The sequence below is a fragment of the Lissotriton vulgaris genome, chromosome 10, assembly GCF_964263255.1.
Source record: "Lissotriton vulgaris chromosome 10, aLisVul1.2, whole genome shotgun sequence".
Taxonomy (NCBI): domain Eukaryota; kingdom Metazoa; phylum Chordata; class Amphibia; order Caudata; family Salamandridae; genus Lissotriton; species Lissotriton vulgaris.
Window position 1 is genome coordinate 4,854,911 of NC_141698.1, and position 18,514 is coordinate 4,873,424.

An 18,514-nucleotide genomic window follows, 5' to 3' on the forward strand; every position below is an offset into this window, starting at 1 on the left:
GGAATGGGAGGACACCCCAGCCGAGGGCACGTGTGAGCTAAGCACAGGTGACAGCTGGTTACTTTACCAGGTCACAAGGGCTACGGACTGGGCACCAGAGAGGGGGTGCGGAGCGGGAATGCCGAGCAAGAGAGAATTCAGCTTGGCTTACAGTAAGCACACAGACCCACTGATCCCACCAATGGACTGGATTCTGTCATGTTCACTGAGATAAACATCAGAACAACAATAGCAACTTTCCAGTGACTTTCAGGAGACTGAGGAAGGGCACAGGAGTGCGCTCTCCAGAGCCATGCAGGAGACCGAGGTAGGGCACGAGAGCACGCTCTCCAGAGCCGAGCAGGAGACCGAGGTAGGGCACGAGAGCACGCTCTCCAGAGCCGGGCAGGAGGCCGAGGTAGGGCATGGGTGCACGCTCTCCAGAGCCGAGCAGGAGACCGAGGTAGGGCACAAGAGCTCGCTCTCCATAGCCGAGCAGGACGCCGAGGTAGGGCACAAGAGCTCGCTCTCCAGAGCCGAGCAGGAGGCCGAGGTAGGGCACGGGAGCACGCTCTCCAGAGCCGTGCAGGAGACCGAGGTAGGGCACGAGAGCACGCTCTCCAGAGCCGGGCAGGAGGCCGAGGTAGGGCATGGGTGCACGCTCTCCAGAGCCGAGCAGGAGACCGAGGTAGGGCACGGGAGCGCGCTCTCCAGAGCCATGCAGGAGACCGAGGTAGGGCACGGGTGCACGCTCTCCAGAGCCGGGCAGGAGGCCGAGGTAGGGCATGGGAGCACGCTCTCCAGAGCCATGCAGGAGACCGAGGTAGGGCACGGGTGCACGCTCTCCAGAGCCGAGCATGAGGCCGAGGTAGGGCACGGGAGCACGCTCTCCAGAGCCGTGCAGGAGACCGAGGTAGGGCACGGGAGCACGCTCTCCAGAGCCGAGCAGGAGGTCGAGGTAGGGCACAAGAGCACGCTCTCCAGAGTCAAGCAGGAGACCGAGGTAGGGCACGGGAGCACGCTCTCCAGAGCCGAGCAGGAGACTGAGGTAGTGGTAAATGTATAGAAAGGGTCCCCGTGAGGAGAACGTGTAGACATACAATAACACAATTACAAATTTTAAAAGACTAAAGCAGTGATTCAAAAGAGAATGCTGTCATTTATTCAACAACACTGCATTATGATTTGGTGAAGCATTATTACAATCACTTTAAGGAAAGTAGAAATTTAGAAAATGAAATAGCCCCCCAATATGGGAAGGGAGGGAAGGAGAAGGTGGTGCTCGAGGGCTGTGAAAAGGGTTAAAGATAGTATACAGACTTAAACATAATGTACATAAATACAAGAATCAAAGGAATTAGGAATTATTCCAAAGACCAAAACAGCCTATCTAAATTAAGGCAAATATTGAAAACACAATTCAACTGTGGACATTCTACGGTCACATATGCAATTCAGTGTGATCCAGGGAATGTGCCGGACGTCCCAAAGTGAAGAGGCGTCGACGTTTCGACCCCTATTTATAGGCTAGATTAAGTCCTTTTCCGGGGTCTTCATCAGGACCGTTACAGCGGGGGAAGGGACGAAGTGGGGCCGTCCTGTTTGGAGTAGAGGAGAGACAGTGCAGTTGCCCATCCAAATGGTATACTGCTCCAGAAGGGGAAGAAACTTGCTCCCAAGAGACTTTAGTCAAGTTGAACACACTCCATCAAGATAAACATCAGCGGGAAGAATTGTGTTCGAGACTGGTGGGCAGCGTGCTGTTATACTGTGAAACTAGCTGTCAAATCTTTAGTTAGATTAAACACCCTCCATTAGGATGAACATCCGCGAGAATAATTGCTGCCAAGACTGGTGGGCGCCGTACTGGTTTGCTGACGAAATGGCTGTTAAATCTTGTGAAAGTCCACGCAGCTTCTATGTGGACAGGAAAACACGGATGCACGCGGCGGTCGCCATGAATAATCGGTCGACTGGGTGCCTTCACGATTGCTTCTTAGTGCACGGGGAGCGAGGCATAAGCCTTCTTTCCGATAGCGATCCTCTGAACTCCGTCTCCAGAGCCGAGCAGGAGACTGAGGTAGGGCACGGGAGCACGCTCTCCAGAGCCGTGCAGGAGACCGAGGTAGGGCACGGGAGCACGCTCTCCAGAGCCGAGCAGGAGACTGAGGTAGGGCACGAGAGCACGCTCTCCAGAGCCGTGCAGGAGACCGAGGTAGGGCACGGGAGCACCCTCTCCAGAGCCGTGCAGGAGACCGAGGTAGGGCACGGGAGGACGCTCTCCAGAGCCGTGCAGGAGACCGAGGTAGGGCACGGGAGCACGCTCTCCAGAGCCGAGCAGGAGACTGAGGTAGGGCACGAGAGCACGCTCTCCAGAGCCGTGCAGGAGACCGAGGTAGGGCACGGGAGCATGCTCTCCAGAGCTGTGCAGGAGACCGAGGTAGGGCACGGGAGCACGCTCTCCAGAGCTGTGCAGGAGAACGAGGTAGGGCATGGGTGCCCGCTCTCCAGAGCCGAGCATGAGGCCGAGGTAGGGCACGGGAGCACGCTCTCCAGAGCCGAGCAGGAGACTGAGGTAGGGCACGAGAGCACGCTCTCCAGAGCCGAGCAGGAGACTGAGGTAGGGCACGAGAGCACGCTCTCCAGAGCCGTGCAGGAGACCGAGGTAGGGCACGGGAGCACGCTCTCCAGAGCCGAGCAGGAGACTGAGGTAGGGCACGAGAGCACGCTCTCCAGAGCCGTGCAGGAGACCGAAGTAGGGCACGGGAGCACGCTCTCCAGAGCCGTGCAGGAGACCGAGGTAGGGCACGGGAGCACGCTCTCCAGAGCCGAGCAGGAGACCGAGGTAGGGCACGGGAGCACGCTCTCCAGAGCCGAGCAGGAGACCGAGGTAGGGCTCAGGTGCACGCTCTCCAGAGCCGAGCAGGAGACCGAGGTAGGGCTCAGGAGCACTCTCTCCAGAGCCGTGCAGGAGACCGAGGTAGGGCACGAGAGCACGCTCTCCAGAGCCGTGCAGGAGACCGAGGTAGGGCACGAGAGCACGCTCTCCAGAGCCGTGCAGGAGACCGAGGTAGGGCACGGGAGCACGCTCTCCAGAGCCGAGCAGGAGACTGAGGTAGGGCACGAGAGCACGCTCTCCAGAGCCGTGCAGGAGACTGAGGTAGGGCACAGGAGCACGCTCTCCAGAGCCGAGAAGGAGGCCGAGGTAGGGCATGGGAGCACGCTCTCTAGAGCCGTGCAGGAGACCGAGGTAGTGCACAGGTGCCCGCTCTCCAGAGCCATGCAGGAGACCGAGGTAGGGCATGAGAGCACGCTCTCCAGAGCCGTGCAGGAAACCGAGGTCGGGCACAGGAGCACGCTCTCCAGAGCCGTGCAGGAGACCGAGGTAGGGCACAGGAGCACACTCTTGAGAGCCATGCAGGAGACCAAGGTAGGGCACAGGAGCACGCTCTCCAGAGCCGTGCAGGAGACCGAGGTAAGGCACAGGTGCCCGCTCTCCAGAGCCGTGCAGGAGACCGAGGTAGGGCACGGGAGCACGCTCTCCAGAGCCGAGCAGGAGGCCGAGGTAGGGCACAGGAGCACGCTCTCCAGAGCCGTGCAGGAGACCGAGGTAGGGCACAAGAGCACGCTCTCCAGAGCCGAGCAGGAGACCGAGGTAGGTTACGAGAGCACGCTCTCCAGAGCCGAGCAGGAGGCCGAGGTAGGGCACGGGAGCACGCTCTCCAGAGCCATGCAGGAGGCTGAGGTAGAGCACGGGAGCACCCTCTCCAGAGCCGAGCAATAGACCGAGGTAGGGCATGGGAGCACGCTCTCCAGAGCCGAGCAGGAGGCCGAGGTAGGGCACGGGAGCACACTCTTCAGAGCGGAGCAGGAAACCAAGGTAGGGCACAGGTGCCCGCTCTCCAGAGCCGTGCAGGAGACCAAGGTAGGGCACGGGAGCACGCTCTCCAGAGCCGTGCAGGAGACCGAGGTAGGGCACGGGAGCACGCTCTCCAGAGCCATGCAGGAGGCCGAGGTAGAGCACAGGAGCACGCTCTCCAGAGCCGAGCAGGAGACCGAGGTAGGGCACAGGTGCCCGCTCTCCAGAGCCGAGCAGGAGGCCGAGGTAGGGCACGGGAGCACGCTCTCCAGAGCCATGCAGGAGACCGAGGTAGGGCACAGGTGCCCACTCTCCAGAGCCGTGCAGGAGACTGAGGTAGGGCACGGGAGCACGCTCTCCAGAGCCGTGCAGGAAACCGAGGTAGGGCACTGGAGCAAGCTCTCCAGAGCCATGCAGGAGACCGAGGCAGGGCATGGGTGCATGCTCTCCAGAGCTGTGCAGGAGACCGAGGTAGAGAACAGGTGCACGCTCTCCAGAGCCGAGCAGGAGACCGAGGTAGGGCACAGGTGCACGCTCTCCAGAGCCGTACAGGAGATCGAGGTAGGGCACGGGAGCACGCTCTCCAGAACTATGCAGGAGACCGAGGTAGGGCACAGGAGCACGCTCTCCAGAGCCGAGCAGGAGGCCGAGGTAGGGCACGAGAGCACGCTCTCCAGAGCCGTGCAGGAGACCGAGGTAGAGAACAGGTGCACGGTCTCCAGAGCCGAGCAGGAGACCGAGGTAGGGCATGGGTGCACGCTCTCCAAAGCAATGCAGGAGACCGAGGTAGAGAACAGGTGCACGCTCTCCAGAGCCGAGCAGGAGACCGAGGTAGGGCACAGGTGCACACTCTCCAGAGCCGTACAGGAGATCGAGGTAGGGCACGGGAGCACGCTCTCCAGAACTATGCAGGAGACCGAGGTAGGGCACAGGAGCACGCTCTCCAGAGCCGAGCAGGAGGCTGAGGTAGGGCACGAGAGCACGCTCTCCAGAGCCGTGCAGGAGACCGAGGTAGGGCACGGGAGCACGCTCTCCAGAGCCGTGCAGGAGACCGAGGTAGGGCACGGGAGCACGCTCTCCAGAGCTGAGCAGGAGACCGAGGTAGGGCACGAGAGCACGCTCTCCAGAGCCGTGTAGGAGACCGAGGTAGGGCACAGGTGCCCGCTCTCCAGAGCCGAGCAGGAGGCCGAGGTAGGGCACGGGAGCACGCTCTCCAGAGCCGAGCAGGAGGCCGAGGTAGGGCACAGGAGCACGCTCCCCAGAGCCGTGTAGGAGGCCGAGGTAGGGCACGAGAGCACGCTCTCCAGAGCCGTGCAGGAGACTGAGGTAGGGCACGGGAGCACGCTCTCCAGAGCCGAGCAGGAGACCGAGGTAGGGCACGGGAGCACGCTCTCCAGAGCCGTGCAGGAGACCGAGGTAGGGCACGGGAGCACGCTCTCCAGAGCCGTGCAGGAGACCGAGGTAGGGCACGGGTGCACGCTCTCCAGAGCCGTGCAGGAGACCGAGGTAGGGCACGGGAGCACGCTCTCCAGAGCCGAGCAGGAGACTGAGGTAGGGCACGAGAGCACGCTCTCCAGAGCCGTGCAGGAGACCGAGGTAGGGCACGGGAGCATGCTCTCCAGAGCTGTGCAGGAGACCGAGGTAGGGCACGGGAGCACGCTCTCCAGAGCTGTGCAGGAGAACGAGGTAGGGCATGGGTGCCCGCTCTCCAGAGCCGAGCATGAGGCCGAGGTAGGGCACGGGAGCACGCTCTCCAGAGCCGAGCAGGAGACTGAGGTAGGGCACGAGAGCACGCTCTCCAGAGCCGAGCAGGAGACTGAGGTAGGGCACGAGAGCACGCTCTCCAGAGCCGTGCAGGAGACCGAGGTAGGGCACGGGAGCACGCTCTCCAGAGCCGAGCAGGAGACTGAGGTAGGGCACGAGAGCACGCTCTCCAGAGCCGTGCAGGAGACCGAAGTAGGGCACGGGAGCACGCTCTCCAGAGCCGTGCAGGAGACCGAGGTAGGGCACGGGAGCACGCTCTCCAGAGCCGAGCAGGAGACTGAGGTAGGGCACGAGAGCACGCTCTCCAGAGCCGTGCAGGAGACCGAGGTAGGGCACGGGAGCACGCTCTCCAGAGCCGTGCAGGAGACCGAGGTAGGGCACGGGAGCACGCTCTCCAGAGCCGTGCAGGAGACCGAGGTAGGGCACGGGTGCACGCTCTCCAGAGCCGTGCAGGAGACCGAGGTAGGGCACGGGAGCACGCTCTCCAGAGCCGAGCAGGAGACCGAGGTAGGGCTCAGGTGCACGCTCTCCAGAGCCGTGCAGGAGACCGAGGTAGGGCACGGGAGCACGCTCTCCAGAGCCGAGCAGGAGACCGAGGTAGGGCTCAGGTGCACGCTCTCCAGAGCCGAGCAGGAGACCGAGGTAGGGCTCAGGAGCACTCTCTCCAGAGCCGTGCAGGAGACCGAGGTAGGGCACGAGAGCACGCTCTCCAGAGCCGTGCAGGAGACCGAGGTAGGGCACGAGAGCACGCTCTCCAGAGCCGTGCAGGAGACCGAGGTAGGGCACGGGAGCACGCTCTCCAGAGCCGAGCAGGAGACTGAGGTAGGGCACGAGAGCACGCTCTCCAGAGCCGTGCAGGAGACTGAGGTAGGGCACAGGAGCACGCTCTCCAGAGCCGAGAAGGAGGCCGAGGTAGGGCATGGGAGCACGCTCTCTAGAGCCGTGCAGGAGACCGAGGTAGTGCACAGGTGCCCGCTCTCCAGAGCCATGCAGGAGACCGAGGTAGGGCATGAGAGCACGCTCTCCAGAGCCGTGCAGGAAACCGAGGTCGGGCACAGGAGCACGCTCTCCAGAGCCGTGCAGGAGACCGAGGTAGGGCACAGGAGCACACTCTTGAGAGCCATGCAGGAGACCAAGGTAGGGCACAGGAGCACGCTCTCCAGAGCCGTGCAGGAGACCGAGGTAAGGCACAGGTGCCCGCTCTCCAGAGCCGTGCAGGAGACCGAGGTAGGGCACGGGAGCACGCTCTCCAGAGCCGAGCAGGAGGCCGAGGTAGGGCACAGGAGCACGCTCTCCAGAGCCGTGCAGGAGACCGAGGTAGGGCACAAGAGCACGCTCTCCAGAGCCGAGCAGGAGACCGAGGTAGGTTACGAGAGCACGCTCTCCAGAGCCGAGCAGGAGGCCGAGGTAGGGCACGGGAGCACGCTCTCCAGAGCCATGCAGGAGGCTGAGGTAGAGCACGGGAGCACCCTCTCCAGAGCCGAGCAATAGACCGAGGTAGGGCATGGGAGCACGCTCTCCAGAGCCGAGCAGGAGGCCGAGGTAGGGCACGGGAGCACACTCTTCAGAGCGGAGCAGGAAACCAAGGTAGGGCACAGGTGCCCGCTCTCCAGAGCCGTGCAGGAGACCGAGGTAGGGCACAGGTGCCCGCTCTCCAGAGCCGAGCAGGGGGCCGAGGTAGGGCACGGGAGCACGCTCTCCAGAGCCGAGCAGGAGGCTGAGGTAGGGCACAGGAGCACGCTCCCCAGAGCTGTGTAGGAGGCCGAGGTAGGGCACGAGAGCACGCTCTCCAGAGCCGAGCAGGAGACCGAGGTAGGGCACGGGAGCACGCTCTCCAGAGCCGAGCAGGAGACCGAGGTAGGGCTCAGGTGCACGCTCTCCAGAGCCGAGCAGGAGACCGAGGTAGGGCACGGGAGCACGCTCTCCAGAGCCGAGCAGGAGACCGAGGTAGGGCTCAGGTGCACGCTCTCCAGAGCCGTGCAGGAGACCAAGGTAGGGCACGGGAGCACGCTCTCCAGAGCCGTGCAGGAGACCGAGGTAGGGCACGGGAGCACGCTCTCCAGAGCCATGCAGGAGGCCGAGGTAGAGCACAGGAGCACGCTCTCCAGAGCCGAGCAGGAGACCGAGGTAGGGCACAGGTGCCCGCTCTCCAGAGCCGAGCAGGAGGCCAAGGTAGGGCACGGGAGCACGCTCTCCAGAGCCATGCAGGAGACCGAGGTAGGGCACAGGTGCCCACTCTCCAGAGCCGTGCAGGAGACTGAGGTAGGGCACGGGAGCACGCTCTCCAGAGCCGTGCAGGAAACCGAGGTAGGGCACTGGAGCAAGCTCTCCAGAGCCATGCAGGAGGCTGAGGTAGAGCACGGGAGCACCCTCTCCAGAGCCGAGCAATAGACCGAGGTAGGGCATGGGAGCACGCTCTCCAGAGCCGAGCAGGAGGCCGAGGTAGGGCACGGGAGCACACTCTTCAGAGCGGAGCAGGAAACCAAGGTAGGGCACAGGTGCCCGCTCTCCAGAGCCGTGCAGGAGACCAAGGTAGGGCACGGGAGCACGCTCTCCAGAGCCGTGCAGGAGACCGAGGTAGGGCACGGGAGCACGCTCTCCAGAGCCATGCAGGAGGCCGAGGTAGAGCACAGGAGCACGCTCTCCAGAGCCGAGCAGGAGACCGAGGTAGGGCACAGGTGCCCGCTCTCCAGAGCCGAGCAGGAGGCCAAGGTAGGGCACGGGAGCACGCTCTCCAGAGCCATGCAGGAGACCGAGGTAGGGCACAGGTGCCCACTCTCCAGAGCCGTGCAGGAGACTGAGGTAGGGCACGGGAGCACGCTCTCCAGAGCCGTGCAGGAAACCGAGGTAGGGCACTGGAGCAAGCTCTCCAGAGCCATGCAGGAGACCGAGGCAGGGCATGGGTGCATGCTCTCCAGAGCTGTGCAGGAGACCGAGGTAGAGAACAGGTGCACGCTCTCCAGAGCCGAGCAGGAGACCGAGGTAGGGCACAGGTGCACGCTCTCCAGAGCCGTACAGGAGATCGAGGTAGGGCACGGGAGCACGCTCTCCAGAACTATGCAGGAGACCGAGGTAGGGCACAGGAGCACGCTCTCCAGAGCCGAGCAGGAGGCCGAGGTAGGGCACGAGAGCACGCTCTCCAGAGCCGTGCAGGAGACCGAGGTAGAGAACAGGTGCACGGTCTCCAGAGCCGAGCAGGAGACCGAGGTAGGGCATGGGTGCACGCTCTCCAAAGCCATGCAGGAGACCGAGGTAGAGAACAGGTGCACGCTCTCCAGAGCCGAGCAGGAGACCGAGGTAGGGCACAGGTGCACACTCTCCAGAGCCGTACAGGAGATCGAGGTAGGGCACGGGAGCACGCTCTCCAGAACTATGCAGGAGACCGAGGTAGGGCACAGGAGCACGCTCTCCAGAGCCGAGCAGGAGGCTGAGGTAGGGCACGAGAGCACGCTCTCCAGAGCCGTGCAGGAGACCGAGGTAGGGCACGGGAGCACGCTCTCCAGAGCCGTGCAGGAGACCGAGGTAGGGCACGGGAGCACGCTCTCCAGAGCTGAGCAGGAGACCGAGGTAGGGCACGAGAGCACGCTCTCCAGAGCCGTGTAGGAGACCGAGGTAGGGCACAGGTGCCCGCTCTCCAGAGCCGAGCAGGAGGCCGAGGTAGGGCACGGGAGCACACTCTCCAGAGCCGAGCAGGAGGCCGAGGTAGGGCACAGGAGCACGCTCCCCAGAGCCGTGTAGGAGGCCGAGGTAGGGCACGAGAGCACGCTCTCCAGAGCCGTGCAGGAGACCGAGGTAGGGCACGGGAGCACGCTCTCCAGAGCCGAGCAGGAGACCGAGGTAGGGCACGGGAGCACGCTCTCCAGAGCCGTGCAGGAGACCGAGGTAGGGCACAGGTGCCCGCTCTCCAGAGCCGAGCAGGAGGCCGAGGTAGGGCACGGGAGCACGCTCTCCAGAGCCGAGCAGGAGGCTGAGGTAGGGCACAGGAGCACGCTCCCCAGAGCTGTGTAGGAGGCCGAGGTAGGGCACGAGAGCACGCTCTCCAGAGCCGAGCAGGAGACCGAGGTAGGGCACGGGAGCACGCTCTCCAGAGCCGAGCAGGAGACCGAGGTAGGGCTCAGGTGCACGCTCTCCAGAGCCGAGCAGGAGACCGAGGTAGGGCACGGGAGCACGCTCTCCAGAGCCGAGCAGGAGACCGAGGTAGGGCTCAGGTGCACGCTCTCCAGAGCCGTGCAGGAGACCGAGGTAGGGCACGGGAGCACGCTCTCCAGAGCCGAGCAGGAGACCGAGGTAGGGCTCAGGTGCACGCTCTCCAGAGCCGTGCAGGAGACTGAGGTAGGGCACAGGAGCACGCTCTCCACAGCCGAGCAGGAGACCGAGGTAGGGCTCAGGTGCACGCTCCCCAGAGCCGTGTAGGAGGCCGAGGTAGGGCACGGGAGCACGCTTTCCAGAGCCGTGCAGGAGACCGAGGTAGGGCACGGGAGCACGCTTTCCAGAGCCGTGCAGGAGACTGAGGTAGGGCAAGGGAGCACGCTCTCCAGAGCCGAGCAGGAGACCGAGGTAGGGCACGGGAGCACGCTCTCCAGAGCTGAGCAGGAGACCGAGGTAGGGCTCAGGTGCACGCTCTCCAGAGCCGTGCAGGAGGCTGAGGTAGAGCACAGGAGCACGCTCTCTAGTGCCGTACAGCAGACCTTCCATCTCAACAAACACCTATGAACTCGCCCTCTAAGCACGAAGCTGGACTCCCATCCATGTCAATAGGTGACATTTCTGGGGTGCAAGGAGTGGAATGGGCCAGTGTCTGGATGTCCATTTAATCAGGGCTACCAGGTAAAGGGTAGTCACTGTCCATCGCATGTCATGCAGTGGAGGCAGAGGCCAGTTACTGCTTCGAGTGCTCTCAAAAGCATCATTTGAAGCAGGGGATACTTTTGCTGACTGTTTTGGCTTCTGTCCAAAGTGGATCCCGCAGGAGTGCCGAAATCTCATGGGTCCGACCATGACGCTGGCCTGTGGCAGGAAAGATATTCACTGGACACACGATCATCACCTTAAACTAAGGAGCCGGACACTGGGTGAATGTCCAGCCGCAAGACGGGATATGGACAACCCCAGAAGCGCAAGGAACTGAAAGCGAGTCAAACAGTCCCTGAATCAAGTGGTGTGTCTAGAACCGCCTGCTGGAGCTGTCTCGGAGCCCCCTCCAAGGCTGCTTTGGATTCTGGACTTCTGGCATTTGGACCTTTGCAGTTGACATCTGCCATGCAGCACCAACTGCATTTCTGCATTTGCACATTTCTAAAAAAATCTAATTAAAAAATCCTTATGTTCTTAAATTGACATTTGACTCTGCACATGCTCCTTCTTGGCTCCAGCTGAACACACATGTAAACTTGCAGGAGGTATTTTCCCATCTTCATTTTGAGCATCATGTAGCATGCCCACCCATGTGATTGCACCGCTCAGGCCTTGTGTTTGAAAAGAAAACTCATTAAAAATTCAGATTTATCCTAGTTAAAAGTCAAATCTAGTGAGCATTCAAAAGGTGTGCACGGCTGCTCAATTTTTACCCCGAAATGTTAGATTGCTTCTCTACTTGCATTTAAAAAGGTACCATGGGGTTAGAAGCTGTCATCCATGCCTGGACCTACAGCCATCTGTAGCTCAAACATGGATGTTTGATAAAAATCTGTTTGTGATATCTTTCTCGGGGGAATGCCTGCAGACTCCATTGTCACTGCTTCTAGTTAAATCAATGAAACAATTGGATTCTTCATATAAAGCACATAAGACTTTTGAAAGTCCCTCCCTTCGGGGGTTCATGCTCTCCCGTCTCACAGGGTCAGGGCTTCACAGGTTCAGGCTCCCCCTCCTCACAGGATCAGGGCTTCACAGGTTCAGGCCTGCCCTCCTCACAGGGTCTGGGCTTCACAGGTTCAGGCCTGCCCTCCTCACAGCGTCAGGGCTTCACAGGTTCAGGCCTGCCCTCCTCACAGGGTCAGGGCTTCACAGGTTCAGGCCTGCCCTCCTCACAGGGTCAGGGCTTCACAGGTTCAGGCTCTCCCTCCTCACAGGATCAGGGCCTCACATATTAAGGCCCATCGTTTCATGCTTTATCTTGTCGCAGCCCCTAGCCCTCTGATTGGCAGGTTCTGAGGGCCTCATTCATTAAAACTGTTGCATCGCTGCGACAAAACAGAGATGCAACAGTTTTTGCTGTGTCCTCCTTGCGGCATGAGGGATGCGCCATATTTAATGTACGGCGCTTCATGTCTGAAGGAAAGACCGATGCGTCAGGAATCCTGACGTATCTGTTGGCGCAAAAGTCACGCTTTGCTGGAGTTGTGTCGCAAACATGACTCAGCTCCAGCAGTGTGTGGGGGAGGCCTATCCTTAATGCACGGTGTCACGCTCACACCTACCATGAGGCCAGCATAAGGGTTTGATGCAATGGCGTCCTAGAAGTGGCGCACGGAAATCTTATAGATTTCAATGCGTCACTTCTACGAGGCTTTTATACAGTGGAATGCCCAGCCTGCATACATTATACCTGGCGCGGGTTTAATGTGGTGCAGGGGTTTACAAAGTGACGCATCTGTAAATAGGGCGCAACGGGGCACATTTGTTACACCGCTGGTGCGTCACAAAACATTCTGCACCGGCACCGGCAAAGAGTTGCGAGAGCTCATGAATAGGCTCCTGCGTGTTCTGCCCCATTGTTCACACGTGTTCAGTAACCAGGTCTCTCTTGCCTTGCAGGTCCCTTTGGGCTGACGTGGAGAAGACTCTTTTGTGAATTTCAGTGTCCTCTTCTGGCCTGAAGATGGCAGCAGCGGCAGCGACACCACCACCAAGCCTGCGCCATTGGAGTGAATATTACGGGAGAATGTAGTTGTCTGTGACGTTTATATATATATATTATATATATAAAAATATATTTATCTGTATGAAAAAATGCCCCCCTCAGAGGAAGCAGACACTTGCTGTTTTGCTGATATCTGTTGTTTATCTTTAGTGAGGGGAGGTAAGATGCCCCCCAGACCCCCACATGTTCCCCCAAGACCCCTGTCTGCTTACCTAGGATGAGTTTCCACGCAGCCTCTGAAGAGACTCCCAGGGGCCCCGGCTGACCCTCCAAGTGCTCTCCACTGGTCACCACTGGGATGGAAGCCACATGAGGTCACAAGACTTCATCTCAATCCCTGGATTCCCTCCTGGACACTTGCCAATGCGACTCTGCCGGGATCATGACACCCTCTCCCACTCTGTGCTTCTGTCCCTTGAGACCCTCTCTGGATCATGAGACTCTCTCTGGATCATGACACCCTCTCTGGATCATGAGACTCTCTCTGGATCATGACACCCTCTCTGGATCATGAGACTCTCTCTGGATCATGACACCCTCTCTGGATCATGACACCCTCTCTGGATCATGAGACTCTCTCCCACTCTGTGCTTCTGCCCCTTGAGACCCTCTCTGGATCATGAGACTCTCTCTGGATCATGAGACCCTCTCCCTCTCTCTGGATCATGAGACACTCTCCCTCTCTCTGGATCATGAGACCCTCTCCCTCTCTCTGGATCATGAGACACTCTCCTTCTCTCTGGATCATGAGACTCTCTCTGGATCATGACACACTCTCCCACTCTGTGCTTCTGCCCCTTGAGACCCTCTCTGAATCATGAGACTCTCTCTGGATCATGAGACTCTCTCTGCCCCATGACACCCTCTCTGGATCATGAGACTCTCTCTGGATCATGACACCCTCTCTGGATCATGACACACTCTCTGGATCATGACACACTCTCCCACTCTGTGCTTCTGCCCCATGAGACCCTCTCTGGATCATGAGACCCTCCCTGGATCATGAGACCCTCCCTGGATCATGAGACCCTCTCTGGATCATGAGACTCTCTCTGGATCATGACACCCTCTCTGGATCATGAGACTCTCTCTGGATCAAGACACCCTCTCCCTCTCTCTGGATCATGACACCCTCTCCCTCTCTCTGGATCATGACACCCTCTCTGGATCATGACACACTCTCTGGATCATGACTCACTCGCCCACTCTGTCCTTCTGCCCCATGAGACCCTCCCTGGATCATGAGACCCTCTTTGGATCATGAGACCCTCTTTGGATCATGAGACTCTCTCTGGATCATGAGACTCTCTCTGGATCATGACACCCTCTCTGGATCATGAGACTCTCTCTGGATCATGACACCCTCTCCCTCTCTCTGGATCATGAGACCCTCTCTGGATCATGAGTCTCTCTCTGGATCATGAGTCTCTCTCTGGATCATGACACCCTCTCCCTCTCTCTGGATCATGAGACCCTCTCTGGATCATGAGTCTCTCTCTGGATCATGAGTCTCTCTATGGATCATGACACCCTCTCCCTCGATCATGAGACACTCTCCCTCTCTCTGGATCATGAGACCCTCTCCCTCTCTGTGTTTCTGCCCTTTCTATGGCTCTGGATCATGAGACACTCTCCTTCTCTCTGGATCATGAGACCCTCTCCCTCTCTGTGTTTCTGCCCTTTCTATGGCTCTGTCCCACTCGCTGCCTCTGCAGGATGTGACTGCCTCCAGTACTCTGGCACTGAAGCATGTGACCTCTCTTCCCATGATCACATGGCTGTCCCCCTCCCTCAGGCCCTGTCCCTTCCACTCTTCGCACGCCCCGCTGAAGCCTGGATATTGTGGTCCCCACACCTCCTCTGGTCCGTGCCTCACACTTGTTTCCTTAATCAATTGATTCTTCTTCCCCATCTTTCAAACATGACCATCCATAAGAACTCCTCAGTCACAAAACTTCAAATCTACACCTCAATCTTGTGACTCTACTCCAGCCCAGGATCATGTGACCTGCAGTCGTCATGTGACTCTACTCTAGCCCTCGATCATGTGACCTCCAGTCGTCATGTGACTCTACTAAAGCCCTCGATCATGTGACCTGCAGTCGTCATGTGACTCTACTCCAGCCCTCGATCATGTGACCTCCAGTCGTCATGTGACTCTACTAAAGCCCTCGATCATGTGACCTGCAGTCGTCATGTGACTCTACTCCAGCCCTCGATCATGTGACCTCCAGTCGTCATGTGACTCTACTAAAGCCCTCGATCATGTGACCTCCAGTTGTCATGTGACTCTACTCCAGCCCTCGATCATGTGACCTCCAATCGTCATGTGACTCTACTCCAGCCCTCGATCATGTGACCTCCAGTCGTCATGTGACTCTACTAAAGCCCTCGATCATGTGACCTCCAGTCGTCATGTGACTCTACTCCAGCCCTCGATCATGTGACCTCCAATCGTCATGTGACTCTACTCCAGCCCTCGATCATGTGACCTCCAATCGTCATGTGACTCTACTCCAGCCCTCGATCATGTGACCTCCAGTCGTCATGTGACTCTACTCCAGCCCTCAATCATGTGACCTCCAGTCGTCATGTGACTCTACGTCAGCCTTCGATTATGTGTTCTCCCCCTACTCCTTGGCCAAGTGACTCCACTATCCCTTCACGTGTGATCCTCCATTGTTCTTCTATCACATGGTATTGCCTATTGCACTCGGTCATGTCGCTCTGGTCCTGTCCTTCGATCGCGTGACTCTCGCCCACCACTTGATCTTCTTATCTTCCATCTGCACCTCAAGAACATGACTTCCCGTCTAACACGAGGTCCTTCCTTCTGATAAATGACGTAACTCTCACACCCCTTCATCACGTGAGACTCCCTCTTTGTTTACTGCTGTTCCTGCTGTAAATCCTGGATAATGTGATCTCCCTGGATACCTTGACTCCCTCTGTAGATCATGTGACTCTGTCCCTGGATCACTTAACTCTCTCTGTGTATCACATGACTATCCCCCTAGATCATTTGACTTTTCTCCCTGGATCATGTGACTATCTGTTCAAGGTGTGACTCTCTCCCTGGATCATGTGACTCTCCCTGGGTCATGTGACTCTCTCCCTGGTTCATGTGACTCTCTCCCTGGATCATGTGACTCTCTCCCTGGATCATGTGACTTTTCTCCCGGGCCATTTGACTGTTCTCCCTCAATCATGTGACTATCTGTTCAAGGTGTGACTCTCTCCGTTGATCATGTGACTCTCCCTGGGTCATGTGACTCTCTCCCTGGATCATGTGACTCTCTCCCTGGATCATGTGACTCTCTCCCTGGATCATGTGACTTTTCTCCCGGGTCATTTGACTGTTCTCCCTCAATCATGTGACTGTCTGTTGAAGATGTGACTCTCTCCCTGGATCACGACACCGAATCTCTGTTTTACATGACTCTCTTCATGAGTCATGTCACTTAGATTATGTGACTCTCCCGCTTGGCTGCCCCTTGATCACGCGACTCCTGCACTGGGCCATGTGACTCTCCTGCTGGATCCTGATGGTCTTTGATCAGAAGGACATTGATATGTTGTGCTTTCCCACTTTCAACCTCTCTGTCCATTGATCACGAGACCCCAATGGATCCTGTGAATTTCTCAGTCGCCTGCATCCCCCACTCTGCTGCAACTCTTGATCACATGACTGTCACAGGTCACATGGCTCTCTACTTGAATCATGTGGTTCCATCTCTAAATCATGTAATGTTTCTCTCTGGCTGCCCCTGGATCACGCACAACTCTCTCTGGGTTACATGACTCTCTCCCTGGATGAAGCGACCCTCCAACTCGTGCTGTCCCTGAATCATGTGACCTTTTGCGCCTCGCTTATTGTGCACATTACTACAGTGCGCTTTGAGACTTTCAGCCATGCTGTCCCTGGGTCAAGTGACTGTTCCTATATCGCATTGCAGTCCCTGGATCACGTCTCTCTGTCTGTTGATGTTCTCGGATGTGAGTACATTGATATTATGTGTTGCATGACCTCTGGCTACCCGTCTTTGTAATTCCCGTCTCTGGATCTCATGGTGCTGAGGATTCTGTGACTCTGCTAAACCTCCTGGAGCACGACCATATGTATCTCTCCCAAGGTTAGGGGGATTTCCTGCCTCCTCTGACCGTGGACCATGGGACTCTTGTCGCTGGATCACACAGCTCTGAGGATCATGTCACTCTCTCTTTCCCTGGATGACATCATTCTCCCTCACTTATCCTAATCGCCCAGCACCCCGTCCACCTCTTGCTTAGGCACGTGTGACCCCTTTCACTGCCCCCTCAATGACAAGAGTCATAGACGCTACACCACAGGAGGTCTGACTCTCTGAGAATCTGCGTGGAACCTCTCCAGTCTTTCTGCCACTGCAGGAGAAACTCTCCGTTCAGTGACCCTTGGCCAGCACCATGTGTGAGTGCCCAAGAGTACAGCCGTAGTGTGTCTGTGAGCACCAAAGACTGCTGGCAGACCCACAGCCTGCCACTGGCCACCTGGCCATGCCAAGGCAGGCCATACACCAACCACCTTAGGTGAACGAAGCTAGGGATTAATCAGATGAGCCACTTCCCTCCACACACACACCCGCATTAAGGCCTCCGTATGGGCAGCTGTAGAGGGGGTAACAAAATCCGACTAGCTAGGACCCCCTCTTTTAGCCCACTCATACTACCCTGTGTGGGAAGATACCATACCTCAAGATGGCTCCCGCCCGAGCAGGGCCAGAGGTGGTTCCTGCCCCTTGCCCAATCCGCCACACCCTGGCACCGCATGGCATGCCGCCCCTGCACTCTGTGGCCGCTCTGTAGCTGGTGACTTGTAGCGTCTCTGCCGGTAGCTTCTCATTTTCTTCTTTCATCAACGCATGGGCCTGTTTACTAGAGGTCAGTCAGTCCGCCTCTAGCCGCGCAGTGGGTATGTGGGATGGACGGACGCAGAAGGTGGAGTTTGCGGTCTATGCCCTTTGTTGTGCAACAGGCGTTGGGAGGGTGTAAAGGGAGGCAGAGGAGTGTTGGAGACGCAACACAATAAGATGTGATGGAGACTATGGGTGTTGTAGGGAGGCCGTGGAGAGAGCAAGGCCAAGTGTCAGACGCTGTGAAGGTGGACAGACAAACGACTCTCCTGAGAACAGGGACGAGGGACTGTTATGGTGGCCCGAGGTGTGAGAGACCATGTCCTGGGTGGTGGAGAAAGAGGCTGAGGTCGAGTTGAAGAGTAGGTGAGAGGAGCCGATTGGAGATGGAGCTGGAAGTGCAGGTGGTGGTTCTAGAAGAGCAATCAAAGTGTGTGGGATTGAGATAAAAGAGAAAAAGGGCCTGGAGGGCAAGAGACAGGACTAGAAGAGCAGGACTGGTGTTGGATGAGTCGGAGCTGGTGTTGGATGAGCAGGACTGGTGTTGGATGAGCAGGACTGGTGTTGGAACAGCAGGGAGTGGTGGTAGAAGAGCAGGAGCTGGTGTTGGATGAGCAGGACTGGTGTTGGATGAGTCGGAGCTGGTGTTGGATGAGCAGGACTGGTGTTGGATGAGCAGGACTGGTGTTGGAACAGCAGGGAGTGGTGGTAGAAGAGCAGGAGCTGGTGTTGGATGAGCAGGACTGGTGTTGGATGAGCCGGAGCTGGTGTTGGATGAGCAGGACTGGTGTTGGTTTCAGTTGAGCGAAAGATGGAGACGCAGGGCACAATTATGGTTGACTAGGAGGAGATGTAGGAGAACATGGTGCTGGTGAAGCGGGCGATGGGGAAGCAGGCTGTGGTTCTGGAACAGCATGATCCGGAGCAGCAGGACTTCTTTCTGACTAAGCAGACTATGGATTAAAGCACCCCGCATAGGTAGACGTGAGAGGGACCCCGGTGTCTGCAAGACTACGTGGAGCAGCCTCGTGCACAGATACGCAGGCAGCACACAGTACATACATTTTGAGGGCAGGGGTGTTCTGTTCGATTAGATTTATGAGTTAGTAGAGGAGGGTGGGTGAGTGCTTTGAAAGCCGAGGATCTCCAAGATGGCGCCTG

The 18,514-nt window shown here is 58.3% G+C and overlaps 1 protein-coding gene across 1 annotated transcript in view; it reads left to right on the forward strand.

Moving 5' to 3' along the window:
• SYP (synaptophysin) overlaps positions 1-13,891 on the forward strand; it is a 123,680-nt gene extending 109,789 nt beyond the window's left edge. Inside the window, exon 7 of the mRNA XM_086940157.1 lies at positions 12,359-13,891. The gene's annotated coding sequence lies outside the window, so the exon portion shown is untranslated. The remainder of the gene's footprint in view (positions 1-12,358) is intronic.
• The last annotated feature ends 4,623 nt before the right edge of the window (positions 13,892-18,514 follow it).